Raw genomic sequence first — 22,950 nt, forward strand, 5'->3', positions numbered from 1 at the left:
TCACGGCCATTACTACAGATGAAGGATCAATTGCAAACACGTGAAATGCTTGGGGTCTTTAAAGGGCACCCTTTGCCCACCTGCAGAGGACATGTAATCAGATGTAACTCCACTGTGAGAGAGATCTCTCTCCTGCCTGAACCCCAGAGCACTCCACCTGTTTCCAGTATTTTCTGGTATGCGGCACGGCGTACATTTGTCTCTTCGTTCCTACTAGCCTGTCAGCTGACTAAAGATGGCAATGTCTCACTCACTGTGACACCATAAATGCTACATGACTACCATGCCACAAAGTCAGGCACGAGCACACTGGATTTCTAACCGGAAGCTGGGCCTAGACCCAGCCCCCGTCACTCACTAGCTCTGGGATCCTCAGGAAGGAAGGGAATCTCTAAGGGCCTATTCCCTCTCCCTGCAGTGGATGGAGGCAAGCAACCAGGAAGAGAGGAAAAATAGGAAACAAAAAAACCAATGTAGAAGGGAAGGGGTATATAGCTAATTTTAGGCAACATTCCATGGAAGAATCAGCCTGATGCATAGATACGTATTCCTAGACTCTTTCCTTTTTTTTTTTTTTTTAACTTTCTTTTTTACTTTTTAAAATTTACATCCAAGTTAGTTAGCATATAGTGCACCAATGATTTCAGGAGTAGATTCCTTAGTGCCCTTTCCCCATTTAGCCCATCCCACCTCCCACACCCCTCCAGTAACCCTCTGTTCTCCATATTTAAGAGTCTCTTATGTTTTTGTCCCCCTCCCTGTTTTTGTATTATTTTTGCTTCCCTTCCCTTATGTTCATCTGTTTTGTGTCTTAACGTCCTCATATGAATGAAGTCATAGGAAATTTGTCTTTCTCTGACTAATTTCGCTTAGCATAATACCCTCCAGTTCCATCCACATAGTGGCAAATGGCAAGATTTCATTCTTTTTGATTGCCGAGTAATACTCCATTGTATATATATGCCACATCTTCTTTATCCATTTATCCATCGATGGACATCTGGGCTCTTTCCATACTTTGGCTATTGTTGATGGTGCTGCTATAAACATGGGGGTGCACGTGTCCCTTCGAAACAGCACACCTGTATCCCTTGGATAAATGCCTAGTAGTGCAATTGCTGGGTCGTAGGGTAGTTCTATTTTTAGTTTTTTGAGGAACCTCCATACTGTTTTCCAGAGTTAGACTCTTTCCTTTTCAATACTTAACAGCTGTTCCTCATTAAAATCTGCTTTAAATCACTGAGAGATTGTCTTCCACATTTTACTAAAGTATTTAATGACTTTTTTGGGTGGGGTGTATAATCTGTAAAAGATCGTGCATTCCTAGCAAAAATAACTATACCGGGGTCAAGGTAGAATTTCTACTGAGGTGACAATATGCATCCCCGTGAAAATTCACATAAACCACAAACCCATCAGCAGTACTAAGACATCCCCCTCAGCTTGGTCACTCACTGTGGGACACATCCAAACCCTTCTAATAATCTGGATGGGAAAAACTACTATTAAAGATGAAATCCGGGGCACCTGGGTGGCTCAGTCGTTTAAGCGTTCCACTTCGGCAGCCTGGAGCCTGTTTCGGATTCTGTGTGTCCCTCACTCTCTGCCCCTCCCCCACTCACGCTCAGTGTCTCTCTCTCTCTCTCTCTCTCTCTCTCTCTCTCTCTCTCAAAAATAAAAAGAAAAATACTTAAAAAAAGAAAAAAAAAGATGAAGTCGGGTGATGGGTATTAAGGAGGGTACTTGTTGTGATGAGCTCTGGATGTTGAATGGAAGTGATGAATCACTGAATTCTCCTCCTGAGACCGACATCGCACTGTATGTTAACTCACTAGAATTTAAATAAAAATTTGAAAAAAAAAATCATACAGATGAAATCAACACGCAGGTTCGACAGGGATGAGCTAAAGAACAACTCACCTTGCGTTCACATGTCTCAGAACAGAACTAAGAAAGTCACCGCACTTTCCCTAGATGGTCGGCTTAGCCCAGAGGAAAACACCCCGGGCCAGCACTGTCTCAGATAGGTGCCTGTGGGACTGGACAGGGAACGGTGTATCCCCAGCATCAAACTAGAGCCCAGATAAAAGGTGCGGAGGGAAGAAAACATCAACAGTTCTAGGCTAATACCGTTGTGAAAATATCCATGGCGAGGCAAGTCTGTGATTACGGTCTTCCTTTTAGAATGAAATTGAACATTTAAACTGCAAAATACAGGAAATGCAAACTCCATCTGCCAGATAATACCCACGAAACAGTCCACCCACTTAGGAAGAATCCCTGAATGTCACTACTGTTATTTTTAAGCAGCAAACTACAGTTACAAATGAAAACTCACCATCAAATCGCCATTAGCAAAGCATCCGTCCCTGTGGTCGAACTTTACCAACCATATTGATCAACGTTTATAGATCGAGGTTCTTAAAGAACTCAAGACACAGAATCATGAACTACCACCCAACTCCCACTGGAGGTGAAACAGTCTGAAAACTGTTTTGTTTTTTAATTTTTTTAACGTTTGTTTATTTTTGAGAGAGAGAGGGAGAGCACAAGCAGGGGAGAAGCAGAGAGAGAGGGAGACACAGGGTCTGAAACAGGCTCCAGGCTCCGAGCTGTCAGCACAGAGCCCGACGCGGGGCTCGAACCCACAGACCACGAGATCATGAGCTGAGCCGAAGTCGGACGCTTCACCGACTGAGCCACCCAGGAGCCCCTGAAAACGGTTTTTTTAAGTCACCACTTATCCAAAGCTTGGACCCAGGCTCTAGACGTCCCTGGTGGTGACGAGGCTCTGCCTCGGTCTCCCCATCCCTTTTTTTCGGTGACGCGGGATTTATGACACGTGCCCTCCTCCTGTAATTTGGGTAAACAAAACACATCATCCAGTTCCGCATCTTTCGTCCCAGAGGGCAGTCGGCTCAGGAACAAAAAGAACGCAAGAGGCCATTCAAATACCCACGGGTGACGGGCCCGGGACACGCAATCCCAAGAAAGGATAAAAGGTCCTGCGTGAAACAAAGCTCGTTGAACAAATGACAGCCCGGATCCGCAGTGTAACTGGCAGGTACCCAGGCATCCTTGGAAGGTTAGTAAACGGATCTCACCCTCTTCCTCTCCAGTTTACATGACAGGGACCTGCCATTCGGGCTGGAGGATAGTGCCCACCACGCTGCCCGTATCTTTTCCTATCCGCCCAACTAAAGCAGAGTTAAGGTTTGGAAAACCCCAGAGAGGAACCCCGGGGTGGGGGAGAAGACATTCCTGACACAGGAGCCACTCGTTCTCTGCAGTAATGCGCCCACACACCCTGCTCTCCTGTCCACCTGTGTCGCTTTCTCTTGCGGGAAGAGGGCGAACTTGAGGGTGAAGTAATGGGACATTTCGAAGAGGTAAGAGGGAATTAGCAGTGGTTCTGAAAACCAGGAGTCGGCCCTCCTAGTTCACCTGAAGGATGTGAAGGGTGAGGACCCAGGACAGGCAGGACAGCGTGAGGGCAGGGCCCCACAGGAGCAGCCGTGCTGCCAGAAACCTAAGCTCACCCGGCGGTGGCCTCACCTCTGCGGGCTTGTAGAGTCATGTTAAGGCCTCACCTCTGCGGGCTTGTAGAATCATGTAATGAATCCCGCTCTCTGTAACTTCACACTTCTTGTATGGTTTACAGAAATGTTTTCCATCCCCACAATCACGCGGGCCTCTTAGCCGTTCCCTTCCCGCATTCAGGAAGGCCAGAGCAAATTTTCCACTTGGAGGGGAAGAAAAATGTTTCACTCCCTCTTCACTTCCCAGTTACATCAGGGACAAAGAGTGAGGTTTACATTTGAAAGTGTTCACCATTTTTCACCCCAATTCCTAGGTACCACTGTTTTGAGAATGTTACAAAAGTAAATTTCAGACTTCTCTTTTAAAAGGTAATAGGGGCACCTGGGTGGCTCACTGGGTTAGCATCCGACTCTTAATTTGGGCTCAGGTTATGATCTCACAGTCGTCAGATCGAGCCCCAGGCTGGGTTCTGCGCAGGCAGCACGGGGTCTTGGGATTCTCTCTCTCCCCTCTGCCCCTCCCCAGTTCGCTCTTTCTCTCTCTCTCTAAATAGGTGATCTTTTATAAAAGAAAGGTAATAGAGAAAGGACTGACTTTAGCTTCTCCTTCCCTGCACAGCTTGATTATCAGACGGAATTAGCTTTATTGTAACAATGCCTTTCATTTCATTTGTACTCTATAAAACATACCTTCCTTCAAAGGCACTAACAGTCTTTTAATTTAAACCTAAACCCCATATAAATAACCTATAATTCACTAACAGCATTTGCGCTTAATGTAGAATGCCCTTTCCCCCAAAGACAGTGAAAGTATCTGCAGGGAGAATGCGAGGCCTGTTTACAAAAAAGGAAATTGAAAGGACTCGGGTCTGTCACATGATCGCTTGATTCTCTCCTATGACACAGACCAAACATTTCCTTTGTTACCAAAGCCCTAAAATTATAGAAAGCTAGTTCGTCTTTGTTGGCAAAAGTCCAAAGTCACCAAGTCAAAAGAAAGATTTAAGAAAACCTTTTTCACCCCTTCATCATACTTCTTACACTTTCCGGTAAAAGACACTTCTTCGTGGAGCAGTTTCCCAGTTTTAAACTAGAGAATGCCAGCGTAAAAGGCCCAGGCGTCACCTTCCCAGTGAACACTAACTTCAGATAATCCCCAGGGATGTGCCTACACGAGCCTGACCCGGCCTAAATCCAGGCCTGGCCCGGTCCAGGTTCTGCCTCCAAAACGGATATGCAAAGTCAATCTGAGCAGTGAAAACACATCGATTTCCCGTTTAAATGCGGAAACTAACCTTTTCTTTCATGAAAACCAGTAAACTCTGAATCGTCATAATCCTAGTATATACTGACCACCTTGTAGGTATTATACAAACTTTCCACAGAACAACTAAAATAATACCACGTCTGTTATTCTTTTGGGGAGACCACATTTGTCACTATTTTCTAGCACTGTGCGGACACTGAAGCCGTTTTTAAAGAAATAATTCAACAGAGTAATGAGTCTAACATATATTTCTAACCCCCTTACCTTTCCTTCAAATACAAAATGTTCTTGGGTGCCTGGGGGGGCTCAGTTGGTTGAGCGACAGACTTGGGTCTCAGGTCTTGATCTCACGGTTCCTGAGTTTGAGCCCCGTCTACATCGGGTTCCGTGCTGATAGCACACAGCCTGCTTTGGATCCTCTGTCCCCCTCTCTCTCTGCCCCGCTCCCACTCATTCTCTCTTTCTCTCTCTCTCTCTCTCCCCCCAAACTAAACGTAAATATATATAACATACATGTTAATATATATTATATATACATATATATAACATTCTTACAACACGTTAACATTAAGCAGTGTTTCGCATTCAATTTGTTCCTCCTAGAAAATGAATCTAGCACTCCTGGTTTTTACCGAGTCTTCAAAGACATAAATGGGACTTGCTTTCTCCTGGCTGCCCACATTTTCCCCATTATCCTAGCCTGCAGACCTTTGGTTCTTCCTCTATCAACAGCACCTCTCTCACCTTTAGTATTCTCTGGGCTCCCCACCATTATATCTCCCATCCACAAAAGGAAGGAAAAAAAAAACAGGGGAAGAAAAAGGGAAGGGGAGAAAGAAAGAAATCACATCCCTTTATCCTCAACTGACCTTCTGCCTTCCACTTCTATCCGTCCCACTTGAATCTGAATTGCTTATAAAAGAAAAATATTTTCTCACTGCAATTCCATTCCAAATACCAAGCAGGTTCAGTTACACAGGTCGGCCCCGCACTTATGCACTTGGCCTAAACCAGCTGGGAACAGATGTCTGTTTTGCGGTGTTTCAAAGAAAGGGAAAAAATCTGATCAGCTCAGTCCCTGGAGCAGCTGTTAAGAACCTCTGCCTTGGGGCCCCTGGGGGGCTCAGTAGGTTAGCGCCCCACTCCTGATCTCGGCTCGGGTCATGATCTCAAGGTTCCTGGGCTCAAGCCCCGCATCGGGCTCACGTCGGGCTCACTGCTGTCAGTGTGTCAGATCCTCTGTCTCCGTCTCTCTCTGCCCCTCCCCAACTCACGCTCTCCCCATCTCTCTCAAAAATAGAACATGAAAAAAAATGATCGTAATAAAAACACCCACGCACACATATACACACACGTACACACCAAAGTGTGCACAGCTCTGAAGAAAACCAAGCAGTAACAAATGGATCTACGGAGAATCTCTTAAGAATTACATGCCATTTGAAGGCTCCCTGCAAGTGACAAGATGCTAAAGGAAAATGTTCATTCTACCTTTTTCCTCCACACTCATCAGACCCTGATGAATCTTAACAATAAGCCAGAGCACCTGGTAGGTCTACAGGTTCTTCTGCAGCCACAGGGTGGAAGGGTAACCTGTGGCATCACCACCTCCCACCTTTCTGCACTGGTTGGGGGTCTGGTTATGCACCCACCACTCCCCCCCCCAAGGGCAGAAGAACATTTTCTACACAGCCTACGCCAGGGTACCATGTGGTGTGTGAAAAGACACTTTACACACAGGGTGAAAAGAACAGAGTGTATGTTTTGTGGATTCTGGATGAATTAACAAGAAATTAGTAGATATGGTTGCTATTTATCCAGAATAGATGTTCACTTGTTTCACTAAATCCTCATATTAATCTCAGTATGATCCTTGCATTAATTCTCGATCCGCAGATACTTTGGCCAAGGAAGTGTTGTTTCCTTCTTCAGTTAACACTGGATGTTCCCGATGTGAAATAGAACTGATGTGAAAGTTCAAAACCCTTCTGGAAATATAAACACAGCACCACTTAATCAGGGCACAACCTTGGGAGATACAAGAATAAAACACAGCAGCTTTCCTGCACATCCGCACTGTCCTCAAGGCTATGCCAGCAGGTTCCTCCCTGCCCTCCTGGCCCGTCCCCTCTCCCCAGCCCTGCAGGAACAGCCAGGGGAACGTCCCTCCACATAAGCAAAGGGCCTCTACAAACCTCAGCCCTTCCCAAAGCTCAACCTGCAATCCTTGGCCCACGTCCCTCGTCATCCCCCTAAAGAAGGTCACCCTTAGATCCAAGCGCTCAAAGCTCAGCCATGAAGGTTTCCTTTGCTTGGCCCACGGAGGCCTCTCCAGCGGCCAAGACGATCTCCAGGGCAGAGAGCAGACCCCTGCACTTATCCCCCCGGGAGCCCTACCTCCCCCGTCTCACTCAGCTTCACGATGCTCTCTTCCACACTGCTGACTCCCACGCTGCCAGAGGACAGAGGTGGTTCCTCACCTTCCCCCTTCCCTCTTTCCTGCTCTGTCCCTTTTTCTCCCTGCAATTGGCCTCAGAGACGGCAGGCACCAGGGGAGACCTCTTCGGGTTCCTGGCATGCTGCTTTTAGTCAAGGACTCGGATCGCTGGGACAAATTCTGTACCTCCGGATCCCTGCCGGCCCCTCTGCGATCCACTCTCCTGATACCACTGCTACAATCCAGGGGCTGCAGGAAGGAATTTGGGGGGGGGGGGGAAGACACTACTCTGCATCACAATTTTGGGGGTGGACACACACTTCTATGCATTTATTAAAACCCAGAGAACTTTACTGTATGAAAATGGAGGCGGGGAAGACAACCAGGAATGATGGGAGGCCCCAAATGAAAGAGCAACTGTAAGAAAGAACCTAACTACATCACGGTGAGTAGTATCGGCGTGCAGAAGACAGAGGGAAGAAAAGAACTAGCTGAAGTTAATGGGAAAACGCAATTCTGACTGTACACGAGAGGCTGGAGAGGAAGAAAACTGCGCACGTCTTGTCCTCCACAGTCAGTCCCAAAACTGCTGACTGGGGTACAGCCTGTAATCGTGAGTAGTGTTAGATCAATGGTAATTGTTCAGTTTGGATCAGTGTTACAATTAGGCAAGGTGGTTAGGGAAAGCTGGGGAAAGGGCACATAGAAACTCTTTGCGTTATTTTTGCAACTTTTCTGCAATTTACAATAATTTCAAAACAGTTTCATGAAGACACGTACAATCATTTAATAGCGTGTAGCTACTAAATGACATCAAGCAGGTGCCTCGCAGCTACAAAACACTCCGTACGACAGCCCATTCCCAGTCCCCGTTGCCTCGTGCCCGTTCCATCGCCTATGTCCTTTCCCACTGCCCGTGGCCTTGCAGCAGAATTTCATTCCCCGACCGGCCATCTTTCTCTCCCGTGGACCCCGCAGCACCGCCAGGAGGCCACCAGGCTTCCCCCGACTCCCTGGCTCTCCCCTCCTCCCCCGTGGGTCCCGTCAGACTCTGCATCTACCTGTGTTCAAAGGGCAAGAGCAGCAGCTCCCAGGGTCCCGGCCACAGCGCACATTCACAGAACTCTGCCATCTAACCCTACCTGAAGAGTCCTCTTTCTAAACTGCCGGTTTTCCGCTTGGCTCCCCCAACCATATGACCAAGTGTTCCCTCCCAACCTGTTCCTCCTGAGCCCCGACTGTGTTATGTCGGTGACACTCACTTTCTCTGGGAAAACCTTGAAAACCTCCGGGCAGCATTTTACACACTGTGAGACACACGCGGCTTCCATAGGATCTTATTAGGCTTTTCACAAGCACAAGGCTGAAGTAAGCGCACCCAGGAAAAGCTGGATTTTTCTACACCGAACAGACTTCCTTTCGGCAGCCAGCTAGTGACGAATATTCTAAGTCTCTGAAAAGAGGAACGCAGGAGTCCCCAAATTCTGATCTGACCAAAGGTCCCATGATGATTTCCCAAAAGGCTCTAACGATTTCTGCTGCTGCCACTATGCATCAGAGTTACATTAGTTGCTCCTTGTCCCTCGACTTCATATTCATTAGCAAATGCCGAAGGTGGCCAAAAGGTAACTTACTATACACCAATTTCTACGTTATTGATTATTACGAAGTTTAAACTTTTTCCCACATGGTTCGCTTACCAGCTGTAAGGAGTAGGTGTTCGGTGAATAATGGACGGGAGGCACGGAGGGACGTGATGAACTTCCCATCTACTTCTTTCTGCCGCTCTAGGAAATAACGGACCAACCTACACGCTTTGTCACTGCGCTGACAGTAACAAGCAAGAGCATACAAAACCCACCCATACCACAGTCCCCGGAACACGTTGGTTTCTATTAACAAACCCTGGTGGAAAGACTGAGCATTTACTGTCCCAGCTACACAACACGCAGACAACAGGTGGGAGGGCAGAACACCCCTTCCACACCTACCGTCCCTTTGCTCTGACCTCTTTGTGTCAGAAAATTCTCCACCTAAACACAGAGGTGAGCAAACGGTACCTGAACGCGACCCCGGGGACAGGGGAGGACTGGTAGTTAGATATTTAGAGAGAAGGTCGTCATCATCAAACACACAGCGCGTAAAGCACAGCGAGCAAGAGTGGCCGCTGGTCAGAGAATTTTAAGGGATGTTTCCTACTCTTCTCATCCCACAACCAGACGGGAGACCCACCGCTATGGCCAGGACACCTACCCGGCCACGCATTCAGGACCCACTGTGGAGAACGGTTTGTGATCACTAACCGTCCTCATCGCCGGGTATCTGGACTTGAGCGAGGGAAGGGAAGACAGTAAGTGGGCAGCACCCTCAGGTGGGGAGGCTGGCACTGAGGGGCCCGGGGGGAGGTCCCGCACAGAACCCACGGGCCGAGGAATGAGCCTCGGTCGGGATCAGAGCTGGAGGCTGGGGCTTAAATGACCCCAGGTCAGAACGGGAGAGACGGATGGGCAAGATGCCCAGAGCAGAGGCGCAGGGGCACTGCCCTTGCCTGAGCCCACCTGATCTCTACAGCCCCCAAACCAGTGCACAACTACAGTTTACACACACACACAGCACTTCAGACTTTGCACCATTTCCCACAAACAGCGGCTCTGTCCTCTGAAATGGTGGGACATTGGAGAAGGCCAAGACCTGAGAGCTGTGCCTCCTCCGAATCCTCAGAACCCTCCCCAGCGGAGCCCCAATAATTATATAAAACTCTTAAGTTTAGAGAATTAGTTAATAAAGAAAAATCAGTCAGGCCGCTGGGTGGCTCAGTCGGTAAAGCATCCGACTCTTGGTTTAAGCTCAGGCCTTGATCTCAGGGTTGTGAGTTCAAGTCCCCATTGAGCTCAACACTGGGCGTGGAGTCTATTTAAAAAAAAAAAAAAAGAACCACCAATAATTAACGTGATGTGAAGAACAAAAAAATAAATAAATAATATATACCTCCATGTGTTTTGAGACCCACACTCAGTAAGAAAGTGGTTCTGGTATAGCGTTTCCCATAGAGATCAAATATAGAAGAAATTACATCCTGAAGATGTAAATGTTATATTATTCCAGCCACCTACACTTTAATCTCCTTCATTTAACTCTGTCACTACTCTTGGCATTCTCTGTCATCGAGGCTAGACTGTAAACTGGGAAAGACAAATGCAAATCTCTAGTTCCCAAGTCCATTTGATTTCATCGATTTATGTTGCCTTCATAAAACCAAATGCTCAAAATTTAATTTTAGTGAGTTTTTAACTATCTCCCTAAGATTCACAAATCTGTAAAAATCCTTGGGACCTCTACTAAAAGATACAAACTACAGACCAAAAATATCATCAACCTAAATTCAATCCCGTTAGCCAGATTTCTATCTAGTGTCAACACCGGAGCTCAGACCACACAAAAAAGCAGCTTAACTCCCCACGCAAGAAATAATGATTTTGTATTGACGTAGTTTTCTAAAACCTGAAGCTACACAAACCAACTCTGCGCAGTCTTATTGAAAGGTTCGACAAGAGGAAGAGGAAAGTGAGTCATTTGAGACGGTGAGCCCAGTGCTAGGGCAGATGCCTTGCGAAGACCAAAAGTGGGGATACCCAGTACACGGATCTTGGTTTCTGACACCATTTTCCACTAAAAGGAACCAGGGTTCCTTGGACAAATGGCCGATTCTACGATCTGGCAGGAAATGCACGAGAAGAAACTGGGGCACCTTGGGAGTGCCAGGAAGTAAGAAAGTGCCCCAAAACGAAACAGCTACATTGACAGGGGCTTGTCAAAGGAACACACAGATCAACTGAAAAAAGCTCCCAGTGGCCAAGGCTTGTACAATTTGAGCAACAGGTAAAGCAGTGCTGGATTATATCTCAAAGTATAAAATAAAAACCCATGAGTCCGTAATGATAGAAATGATTAAAATAGGGGAGCCTGGGTGGTTCAGTCGGTGGAGCATCTGACTCTTGATGTCAGCTCAGGCAATGATCTCTCCTTCTCCCTCTGCCCCTCTCCCCTGCTCAAGCTCTCACTCTCAATCTTTTAAAAAAAAAAAAAAAAAATGGGGGTGGGGGGGTGGTGGCCTGGGTAGATCAGTTGGGTGAGCGTCCGACTTGAGCTCAGGTCATGATCTCACCGTTCTTGAGTTCAAGCCCCGCATTGGGTTCTGTGCTGACAGCTCAGAGCCTGGACCCTGCTTCGGATTCCGTGTCTCCCTCTCTCTTTGCCCCACCCTCGCTTGCGCTCTGTCTCATTCTGTCTCTCAAAAATGAATAAGCATTAAAAAAAAATTTTTTTTAAAAGATTGAAAATATAGGGGCGCCTGGGTGGCTCAGTCGGTTGAGCGTCCGACTTCAGCTCAGGTCACGATCTCGCGGTCCGTGAGTTCGAGCCCCGCGTCGGGCTCTGGGCCGACGGCTCGGAGCCTGGAGCCTGTTTCCGATTCTGTGTCTCCCTCTCTCTCTGCCCCTCCCCCGTTCATGCTCTGTCTCTCTCTGTCCCAAAAATAAATAAAAAACGTTGAAAAAAAAAAATTTAAAGATTGAAAATATAAATGGGAGAAAGCAGACAAATCTGTACAGAGGAATTCCAAATAACTTAATAACTTACATAGATGCCCCGTCCTTATGAAGGTGAAAAGTAACTCCCCACTCCTTACGTGACTTTCTTCTAAAGAGGACGGAATGGAAAGGGGAAAGAAAAGAGTAAGTTTAGGGGAAGAGCCTGACAAACACTCTCTGGGCCAGGTGACCAAGGTCAACATCAACAGTGAGGACTCACATGGATAGCACATCCCCTTGATGTGGCGAGAACACATGTTATCCCAGAAACACATTCCCCCAGCCTCACCACGAGAAACACCCTGGACAAACGCCAATTGCCGGACAGTCCACAAAATGCCTGACCACTACTCAAAACGCTGTAAGGTCGTGAAAAACCAGGGGAGCCCGAGAAAGCATCACAGCCAAGAAAAGACTAAGGAGATGTGATGACTGAATATAACGTGAGGTCCTGGATGGGCTGCTGGGACAGAATAGGGCAGCGGGTAAAAACAGAGTAAATGTAAAGAAACCAGGGACTTCGGTTAGTGTTTTTAAAAGCGAGTAAGAGGGCCGCCTGGGTGGCGCAGTCGGTTGAGCGTCCGACTTCAGCTCAGGTCATGATCTCACAGTTTGTGAGTTCGAGCCCCGCGTCAGGCTCTGTGCTGACAGCTCGGAGCCTGGAGCCTGCTTCGGATTCTGTGTCTCCCTCTCTCTCTCCCCCTCCCCTGCTCATACTCTGTCTCTCTCTCTCTCTCTGAAAAATGAATAAACTTTAAAAAAAAATTTAAAAAAATAAATAAATAAAAGCGAGTAAGAGAGAGATAATGAAGAGCCAGCTGGGGGGGGGGGGGGGGCGGTTACAGTGTAAAGAGGGGGCTGGGACAAGCAGAAGATGGGTAACCTCCTCACCTGACCTTGCAAACAACGCCGGCCAAAGCATTACAAACACGGTATTCCCAAAGCGTTTACGTAATCGCTCTCTACATGTGGAGATTAATTTTCCCTTTTATCCTCTTACCAAGAATCTGCCTCAAGGTCAGCCACTGACTAATCAAAATGACTTACCGACTTTTAAACCAAAGTTTATCAGAAATAGAACTTCCAGGGGCGCCTGGCTAGTTCGGTTGGTGGAGCCTGTGATTCCTGATCTCCAGTTGTGAGTTCGAGCCCCACTTTGGGTATAGAGACTGCTTAAAAAATAAAATCTTTAAAACAAAAAAAAAAAAAGGAAGGAAGGAAGAGAGGGAGGGAGGGAAGAAGGGAGGGAGGAAGGGAGGGAGGGAGGGAGGGAGAGAGGAAGGAAGGGAGGGAGGGAGGGAGGGAAGGAGGGAGGGAGGGAGGAGGGGAGGGAAGGGAATTTCCCAAAGCTTACATATTCCATGCTTTCTGCACACAAAATGACAGAGATGATCTTCTGCTACTACAGCTGGCCCCAGTTTGTGGCCAAAGATGTTAAATGATTTATTTGGGAGTCTCTTTCTGCCCAATGGCAAGTAATGTGACACGTGGGTCACTGACAATTGCATGCGTAAGACAACAGCCTATAAAAATAATAGGTCTCCCCTAAATAAAGGTTTGGTTGTACAGGTCACATGGAAATCAATGAACTATTCACACCTCTCACCATGCTTTTAGACACTAACAAGGCCGGTCTTTCCTTCCACGATAGCAATGTAAATGGGGTTTGCTGTTCCAAACTTTGACGACGATAAACGGCAAGTCCTCTGCCCTTTCCTTAGAACAATCTCCCAGTCGTGCACCAAAATCCACATGTATCACCAGGCCAATGTAAGGAATGGCCCACACACAGGGTATACAAGGTAGACATTTAATTTTTTTTTTAACTGTGGTAAAATACACATTCCACAAAATTGACTTTTTTTTATAATGTTTATTTGGGGGGGGGGGGAGGAGCAGAGAGAGAGAGAGAGAGAGAGAGAGAGAGAGAGAGAGAGAGGGAGACACAGAATGTGAAGCAGGTTCCAGGTTCTGAACTGTCAGCACAGAGCCCAACGCGGGGCTCCAACCCTCGAAACGTGAGACTGTGACGCTTAACCGACTGAGCCACCCAGGTGCCACACAAAACTTACCATCTTAACTAAGTAATTGTTACATGAAGAGTATACAAAGATAACAGGAGCAAAAAATGCTACCTGCTCTTACTAACTGAAAACCTGGAGAGGAGGGCACGCCTCTCACTTCAGGGAGGTTCAAACCTAATTTTTATTTCTAGCTAAGATAGCCAGTCAAAGGACCTGGGCGATATTTCTGACCGGACATCCTGCGATCATTTCAAGTATCTTCCACAGAGTTTCCCGTCTATTCCTTCACATCACTCTCCGCTCTCCGAAGGGGAGTTCAAAATGGGAACTAAGAGTAACAGCCACTGCACTGCGTTGTTGTATAAATGAAAATAAATAATACGTGGAAAGCACAAACACGTCGGCATTAAAATGCTATTTTGGGGGAGCACCTGGGTGGCTCAGTCGGTTAGGTGTCCGACTCTTGATTTCAGCTCAGGTCAAGATCTCGCGGCTCGGGGGTCCACACCCCACATGGGGCTCCACACTGACAACGTGGAGCCTGCTTGGGATTCTTTCTCTCCCCCTCTCTCTACGTCTCCCCCACTAAAGCTCACACTGACTCTTTCTCAAAATAAATACATAAACTTACAAAAAAAATTGAAAACGCTTTCTCCAGGGCACCCCGGTGGCTCAGTCGACTGAGCATCCGACTCTTGATTTGGGCTCAGGTAATGATCTCAAGGCTCATGAGATTGAGCCCTGTGTCAGGCTCTGCGCTGACAGTGCGGAGCCTGCTTGGGATTCTCTCTCTCTCTCTCTCTCTCTCTCTCCTTCTCTCTCTGCCCCTCCCCCGGTCGCTCGCTCTCTCAAGATAAATCTTTTTTTCAATAGTAAAATATGCTATTTCCTTCCTCTTTGTTGATTTGTCAGAATGGTAAAACAAAACAGAAAAAAAAAAAAAAAAAAGGAAAACCAAATAAATGTTTTCGAGGCCAGAAAGTGAAGAAGGCTGGAGGCGACGATGGTTTGGCTGGAGGAAAAGGAGGTACTTTACAGGGTGACGGCCCTGGTTCCTTATCACATCTTATTTCACTTCAAAATGTATGGCCTTCCTCCTAACGCGGAGGTGCCTCCAGTCTTACCATCGGCCATTGCTAGGGTCACCTGGAGTTTGAAGACACAGTTTCCTCTCAAAAGGCAGCAAAATTTCAACTCACAGGCCAAAACACCTCAAGAGGTCTCTCTGACTGCCCCGTAACCCTTTCTCCTAATTTTGAAACCCTTTTTCCCAGCCAAGCATGACCAAGGACTGGCTGCGGTCTCAACCGCTCCTTGCCCAACCTTGGCCCAACCCACGCCTCTACACCATGTTCACAGGCTGACTGACACCACACCAGGCCTTGACCCACACACCGGGCCCCGTGGACGGCTGAGCGCCAGCATGAGCACCCACAACAGGATGCGACGGAGGAAAGCCGTGCCAGGAGCGCTCAGCACAATCCCCCTGGCCAGAAGCCCCGGCCAGAGGAGCAGTACCTAAGTCTTACACCCAGGAGCCAACACTCCAGGAGAAGCTGGAGAAGAACAGGAATGGACAGACCAGGCTCAGAGAAAAGTCAAAGCAAAAGGGGGCTAAGAAGGCCTCATCACATTGCAGAGTTCTCTACCCACGGTCCTCCCGTTCTCTGGGGAGTTCAGCGGGTGCCCTTTCTTCGGGGAAACAGGAAGGGAGGCCGCCTTGGAGGCGGGAAAGAGGACCAGGGTCTGGCAGCTGTGAAGGCAAGGCGACCAGGGGCAAGGGCTCCCTGGCAGGCACCCCAAGAAGAGGTCAGCGCCCACTCAGGACGGTCCCTAAGGCCACGCGAACTTGTGACCCTAATCTTGCGGGTGTGCTGGTCACCGTTTATGCAAGGTGCTGCTGTCACTGTGTCTGTCTTCTCTCCCTAACTGGTTCGGGCCGTGGTCTCCAGCCACCCGTTAGCAATGCTCTCCCAGGAGGAGGTGTTCACTGAACAGTGATGTATATGAGTGAGAACTACTCGGTGACTGAGGGGCACCAGGCCGGCTCAGTCAGTGGAGTGTGCACCTTGATCTCAGGGTCGTGAATGTGAGCCCCACGTTGGGTGTAGAGATTACCTAAAAAGGATCTTGAGGGAAAAAAAACTTACTAAGTGACTGGAAGCAGTTACTTTCACAAGCACACAGCCTCCGTTTCCTTGACCCAGAAGGTACTTGGGGGCCTGGATTCCAAGGCTCACCTTCCAGCTCCGGGTCAACTCCCCTCTGCAACCACTCCTCAGCCACTTGAAAATCACCAGAAGCCAAAAAGGACACGAAGGCAACTGATCCAGGCTAAGCAATTCCTGGTTCCAAAAGATCCAAGCTCAGGTCAAGAAAAGACATTAAACGAGGGAATAAAAAAGAGGGAAAGAGAGAAAGAGAGAGAATATGGAGTGAAATTCCTATGTCTGTCAGAAGGTGCTTTAGCCAATCCTTGGAATACAGAAGTAGAGGAACAGGCAGAGTGTTTTTGTATATTGGTATTTTGTACAAGGCAAAGAGCTTCCCATGAAAGAATGCTGACTGGATTCATGAGTTTCTTTCCCTTCCCTCCTGAAATCCTACAGGGATGACCCTGAAAGTATTTTTAAGAAGATAAAAACAGGCAAACACATAGAGACCAAAAGTATCTCACAGCTGCTTAGGGCTGGGGGCGCTGGGAGACCTGGGGAGGGGCAGCTAAAGGGCACAGAGCTTCTCTCCGGGGGATGGAAAGTCCTCCAAGTGACCGCGGAGATGGTCACACAACTCTGTGAGGACACTGAAAACCACCGCACCGCACCGCACATGGGTGAACTCCATCTCTAAATAACATCCTGACCAAAAAACACCTACATCACATGCCCAGGAGGAAAGGACAGCAAGAATGGAGTCACGCCCAGCCTAAGATACCAACAAAGATTTAGGAAAAGGAAGAGGACAGGAGAGCGGCAGCTGGCTCAGCGGGGTCACTTCCCAAGGTCATGCAGGAGGCTGCCGTGGAGACGGGACTTTAGTCCTAGGTAACTTCAAAGAAGCTCAGGCCTTAGGCTCGGAGAAGGAGATACCACATGTGGAAGGAGGAGTGGGTCCAAGGAGTGGCTAAAGAGCCCCTGTGCAATCCCCCGCCGCCCTGCAAGCTGGGGCAGCCAGGGGGAGGGCAACGGGGAACCCCCTCCCCGGGTGGCCGGGTCATCCAAGTCACGGAGCAGGCTCGGGGTTCAAAGCACCCCGTCGTGAAGTAGGGGACAGAAAGCCCAGCCTGTGGCCTTTCGTTTCCTCCATCCCTAATGCCAACAGCCACATTTATTCCCCAGGCAGGAGAACAGACGAGTCTCCTAAGGAACAAAAGCTCCAGTGAGAAGATTCCAGATGCTGACTAGTGGGATCCTGCAATGAAACGTCCAGCTCCACGAGCGATCAGAGAACTACCCCCCACCCCCAAAAAGCAGGTCAGAGCTTCCAACCTGCTTTTCACAGCCTCGTCCTTAACTCAGACTGCCGGACCAGAGAGAAAGCCTCCAACAGGAAAGAGACCAGGATAAATAAGGAATAAAAAAACAAAAAGAGGACAGAAATGCTGGGAAAATGTAAGACTATATACACAGAGAGTAGCCTCGAAGAAAAAAAGAGCAGGAAGTTACGGAACACAAGCACCCAAAGGAGAAGAAGGAACTTTTAGAAATAATAAATAACTTCAACAAAAGCTGAAATGGGAAAAAATAAATACACAAGTCAGGTCAAAGAAATGAGGGTGTCTCCCAGAAAGCAGAAAGAGATCCAGACAATGAAAGGCACAAGGCACAAACATTAAAAGTTCAATCCGGGGGCGCCTGGGTGGCTCAGTTGGTTAAGCGTCCAACTTTATTTAAGCTCAGGTCATGATCTCATGGCTCCTGAGTTCCAGCCCCGCGTTGGGTTCTGTGCTGATAGCTCAGAGCCTAGAGCCTGCTTCAGATTCTATGTCTCCCTCTCTCTCTCTGCCCCTCCCTCGTTCACACTCTCTCTCTCCCAGTCTCTCAAAAATGAATAAAACATAAGAAAGAAAGAAAGGAAGGAAGGAAGGAAGGAAGGAAGGAAGGAAGGAAGGAAGGAAGGGAGAGAGGAAGGAAGGAAGGGAGGAAGGAAGGGAGGAAGGAAGGGAGGGAGGGAGGGAGGGAGGAAGGAAGGAAGGAAGGAAGGAAGAGAGAGAGAGAGAGAGAGAGAGAGAGAAAACAAAGAGAGGATGTTATCAAAGAAAAGCTACACGAGTATCTCCCAAGACTAAGGAAGCGAAGTCTCGTCCTACAAGAGCCTGCACAGGGCTGCCAGATAAAATATAAGATGCCCAGTTAAATGTGAATTTCAGATAAACAATGATTCATTTTTCCGCAGAAGTACGTTCCATTGTTTATCTGGGCATCTTGGATGTTTTATTTGCGAAACCTGCAAACCCTCTACCTCTCATGGCCGAGCGCATCAAATGAAAACAGTCCACGCCACAGCAAAGTTAAAGAACATCAAAAATTTAAGGGGCGCCTGGGTGGCTCAGTCGAGCGTCTTGACTCTTGATTTTGGCTCCGGTCATGACCCAGGGTCATAGGATCCAGACCCTGCCCCTGGCCCTGCCACGTGGCAGCGCAGGAGCCTGCTTGGGATTCTCTCTCCCTCTCTCTCTGCCCGTCCCCTGCTTGCTCTCCGTATCTTTCTCAAAATAAACAAACTCTAACTAAAAACAAAAACAAAAGCACTAAAAAGGTAAGAGGTACCAGAAACAACTGTCCGGGATCTCCCATACCCCAGGTACCCCAGGCACCCCAGGTGGGGTTTACTCCTGAATCCCAACAGCCCCTGGGGCACTCAGCACCTTTGTCTCCAGACAAAAGGAGCCTCTGCCCTGGGCTCGTGCTTTAGACAGCCATTTATCTAAAGTACCAAAACACAGAGATTTGTTTTTTCTCTTCAGTCTCTTAGGAGTTTTGTTATTTTTCTTTAATTTTGGAAACTGGCTGAGTGAACAGGAATTACGGGAAAGAGTTGGGGAAGGGGGGAGGAAGGGAAATGGTGTGTGTACGAAGACCACAGCCTCTGCCCTGGGGTGCCAGACCTCCCTGACTCCCAGCTGCACAGAAGGCATAGGTTTACAAATGCCTGGAAATCCTCAGTCACAAAAGTTAGGCTTGAGAGAAGTTCGAGAAAATTATGCTGGAAGGAGACTCCAGCCACCCGGGCTCCCTGGGAAGCCTGAGCCAGAGGCTGGGTCCAGGAGGTCAGGCCCGGCTTCTACCCGCTGCTCCGAGGACCAGGTTGCCTTCAGACTTTGGGTCTTGAGGAGGCAGGCTTCGAGGCCCTGGGTGGGGACAGGGACTAGGCCAAAGATGGAGCTTGATTTAAACCTTTTAAATATTTAGGTATATGGTATATACCTTTTAAATATTTAAATATACCTTTTAAATATTTCATTACACCTTTTAAATATTTAGCCATCTGGTCTCCATTTGTAGTCTTGCCCCAGGCTCTGCTCTGCAACATTAAAGGCAGGCCTGGGGGCCATTATTATCATCATCAGCATCATTATTCCTGTCTCATATACCAGGCAGATAAAGTTTAAGTATCTTGCTCAGGAACCTATGTCCAGTAAATGTTAGAGGACGGACGAGAAGACACAGTCCAGGCTCGTAACGTCCATCAGAGTAGTCAGGAGATAATATCTACAATGGAAGAAATCCCAAGTCAGCAGTATAAGAGTATTACTTAGAAACGAGAGAGGCAATAACAGAAGACCAGATCAAAGAGTAGAAATTCGGGGCGCCTGGGTGGCTCAGTCGGTTAAGCGTCCGACTTCAGCTCAGGTCATGATCTCACGGTCCGTGAGTTCGAGCCCCGCGTCGGGCTCTGTGCTGACAGCTTGGGGCCTGGAGCCTGCTTTGGATTCTGTGTCTCCCTCTCTCTCTGTCCCTCCCCTGCTCATGCTCTATCTCTGTCTCAAAAATAAGTAAAAACATTAAAAAAAAAAAAAAAAAAAAAAGAAATTAACTGCTCACAGGGATGAGGACTAAAAAATAGTGTTGGATTCTTCCAAATCTATGCGCATGTATTACCTTGACAAAAAAATTAAAATTGTTAGAAATAGTCAAGTAACCACCTTAACTTCAAGTCTTTTCTCTCCATAGAAACAACTTAAAAAAAAAAAAAAAAATCACTCTGCTCCTCAAACTTGTCTCCAAAAAGGTATAAAACCTACTCGTGGCTTTTCCTAATGTAAATGCAAATCTGTCACAATTAGAAAACAGTTCACTAATGGTAACCCTTAGGGCGTCACTGCATTTAGCGTGGTCCAAAACTGTTTACAGTGAAATACGGCATATTCCATTATTTGCTGGAAAAATGTTTTATAACTGAAAACCCAGAAACAGTCATTTTTTTATTGCAAAATTAGGTTTCATGAATATTCAGAAAGAATTTGTAAATGCGTTTTTCTTTTTTAGGTCTCTCTTCCCCCAACCTCAATGCATTCAGAAGACCCTTACTCAGGCAGAGTTAAAAATAAAGGAAGAAAAAAAAAAAAAAAAGGTATGGAGGACGGTTCAGCATCCAACTCCTTTTAGATTATCTATATTCTAGAAAACGACACAGCTTATAAAGTTACTGGTTTAATTCGGAAACGGCCGGACTGTTCCGACAAGCCCACCAAATCCAAGAGCACACGTAATGAAACGTCAACTGCCCCTCAGACGGGGGCCAGTATCAAAGAGAAATTCCAACCTGGACAATCGTTTTGCGTGTTTCTGCACAAGCCCTGGCGGAGGGAGAAACAGGAAGAACACAGAGAAAGGCTTACAACCTAAGACTCGACCCCGCAACAAAACCACGGCCCTTTCAAGAACTGCAGTATCCTTTTCCGTGTCTAGCTACCCAGGCTGCCCATTTTAAAACGTGAGGTCACACAGGGCTCGGGGCTGGTCTCCCAGCTTGCCCCCTCGCTCCTTTATTTCCATACGCCCCATTCCCGAGGCTCACCTGCCTTCCTCCGGTTCAAAGCCTCCCGAAGACCCCTCTCACCGAGCACCCCCAACCTGCTTCGATCTGCCCCGTTTATTGGTCTAACCTTCGCGTACGTCACGCGGTGCTGTTTCATTTACAAAGTACCTCTAAAGAAAGACGTGAAGTGGTTTACAGGAAGAGATAAAGGAGGACCAGAAACTCTGCAGAGGCAGAGGAATACAAAGGCAGCCACTTTGACGTGTATGCCGCAGGTGTTCCAGGCATGTGCCGCCACCCTCCTTCCTCAGCTTCCTTCCCGGGCACCGGGGACGGCTCCCACTGGATCCCAGCAGACACGCCGGATAAAAACTGCTGCATTTCCACTCCAGGGAGGTGCCCGCGACGGGCCAATTCACAGAGACGCAAAGCAGAGTGGACGTTACCGGCACGGGGGACGGCGGGAAGGGAGGGCTATCGTCCAACTGGTCCAGAGTTTTTGCTGGGGGCGGGTGATGAACAAGTTTGGCGGACGGTGATGTATTCGATGCCACTGGGCTGTATACTCACGAACGGTGAAAACAAAAACCACCACGTTACGCAAATTTTACCACAATTAAAGAAAAAATCTACGCCGAACGGAGAGGAACAGGGAGGACAAGTCAGTTAGGACAAATTTTAAAATGAAGATTTTGGAGCCGTATCCCTCTTGCGACCCTCGTTAAGGAAACGGGCTGATGGATATCAGCGGAGTGCTGGTAACCTTTAGCAAGCAGCAGTCCGTCCCAGCCCTGATTGTTAGCACGTATCCATTTGTGTCCAGATGCTCCCACGGCCACACATTTCAGGCTACGCAGAGGACATCACTGGGCGGCGGAGAAGAGGTGCAGGCAGTGGGCAAGTGAGCGGTGAGTGGTGGGGAGCCGGGGGCGGGGGGCGGCAACAGACCAAGACGCCTCCCGCCTCACCGTTTCCCAAAGTGTGGTCTGTTTACAGACAGTAAGTGGGAAGGAAGATTCTAGAGTCAAATGGTTGAACAACATTTAAACTGGTGTCCCCTCGCAAGACTCCCTAAATCTTTATCCCCACCATCTTTTGAGACCTTTAATACACTGGTACACATTATGAATCACAAAGAAGGGTTGGAGTATGAAATGTTTACATCTGTTTGCCCTCCAGACCCTCTTGTTCTTCTAAGAGCATCTCCGAGGTGCTCCCATGCCTTTTGGGAAATTTCCCTGTAAAGAAAGGAGTATTCATTTGCAGCCTACGAGCAGACCCACACAAAGCAGAGATGGCCGAGCATCCAGAAAATGCCTATCCCTCTGTAGAATGCCACCATTACCGGATATGACTGGTGCAATCCGGTAGACAATCCAAACAGGGCAAGCCAGTGTGGGTCAAATGTTAAGGACAACTTACACAGAAGAGCCCAAATGGAGCTTCTGCTCATTGGCCCAATGCCACAGGATTTGGGGGAACAAAGGGAAGGTTGGGCACAGTTTCTTTTGGTCTTTCCAAAAGATAAACTTCTTTCCAGGTCCCACAATGCATCTCAAGATCCCAATAACCCCCAAAGCCTTCATGTGTGTTAATTTCTAAAATATTCCAGGAAGGGCCGAGTATTCATCTAGATAAAGCTGCCAAAATATCTAGAGACAACTGATAAACTAGCTCATTTCACAGAATGCCAAGAAGGGCCTGAACACAGAGGAAGACCTCGAGCCTAATGGAAATGAAAGGGGCCTGGCGAAGATCAGAACTGCAGAAAAGGCAAATGATTAATTAATTCCTTACAGAAGGATAAGGAGGTCAATAATCTTAAAGCCTCACCAATTAACACCCAGAATGAGCCATGGTTTATTGGATTTGATAAGTGAGAATATTATTTTCACTTATTTTATTATTTCAACCCCTCCCAGAGGAAAGGCCCTCGGTGATGAAAATCGCGTATTTATGCTTCTTTGCAAAGGTGCTCAGGGGTGTCTGGGTGGCTAAGTCGGTTGAGCACCCGACTTCAGCTCAGGTCATGATTTCTGGTTCGTGCGTTTGAGCCCCGCATCAGGCTCGCTGCTGACAGCACAGTGCCTGCGTCAGATCCTCGGTCTCCCTC

General features: G+C 47.8%; 1 protein-coding gene across 12 annotated transcripts in view; it reads right to left on the bottom strand.

The window, feature by feature from the left end:
* Positions 1–22,950, bottom strand: part of ZNF532 (zinc finger protein 532) — a 110,697-nt gene that overhangs the window by 62,948 nt on the left and 24,799 nt on the right. The gene's annotated exons all lie outside the window — the stretch shown is intronic.

Source organism: Neofelis nebulosa, chromosome 11 (assembly GCF_028018385.1).
Source record: "Neofelis nebulosa isolate mNeoNeb1 chromosome 11, mNeoNeb1.pri, whole genome shotgun sequence".
In the NCBI taxonomy this organism is placed as follows: Eukaryota; Metazoa; Chordata; class Mammalia; order Carnivora; family Felidae; genus Neofelis; species Neofelis nebulosa.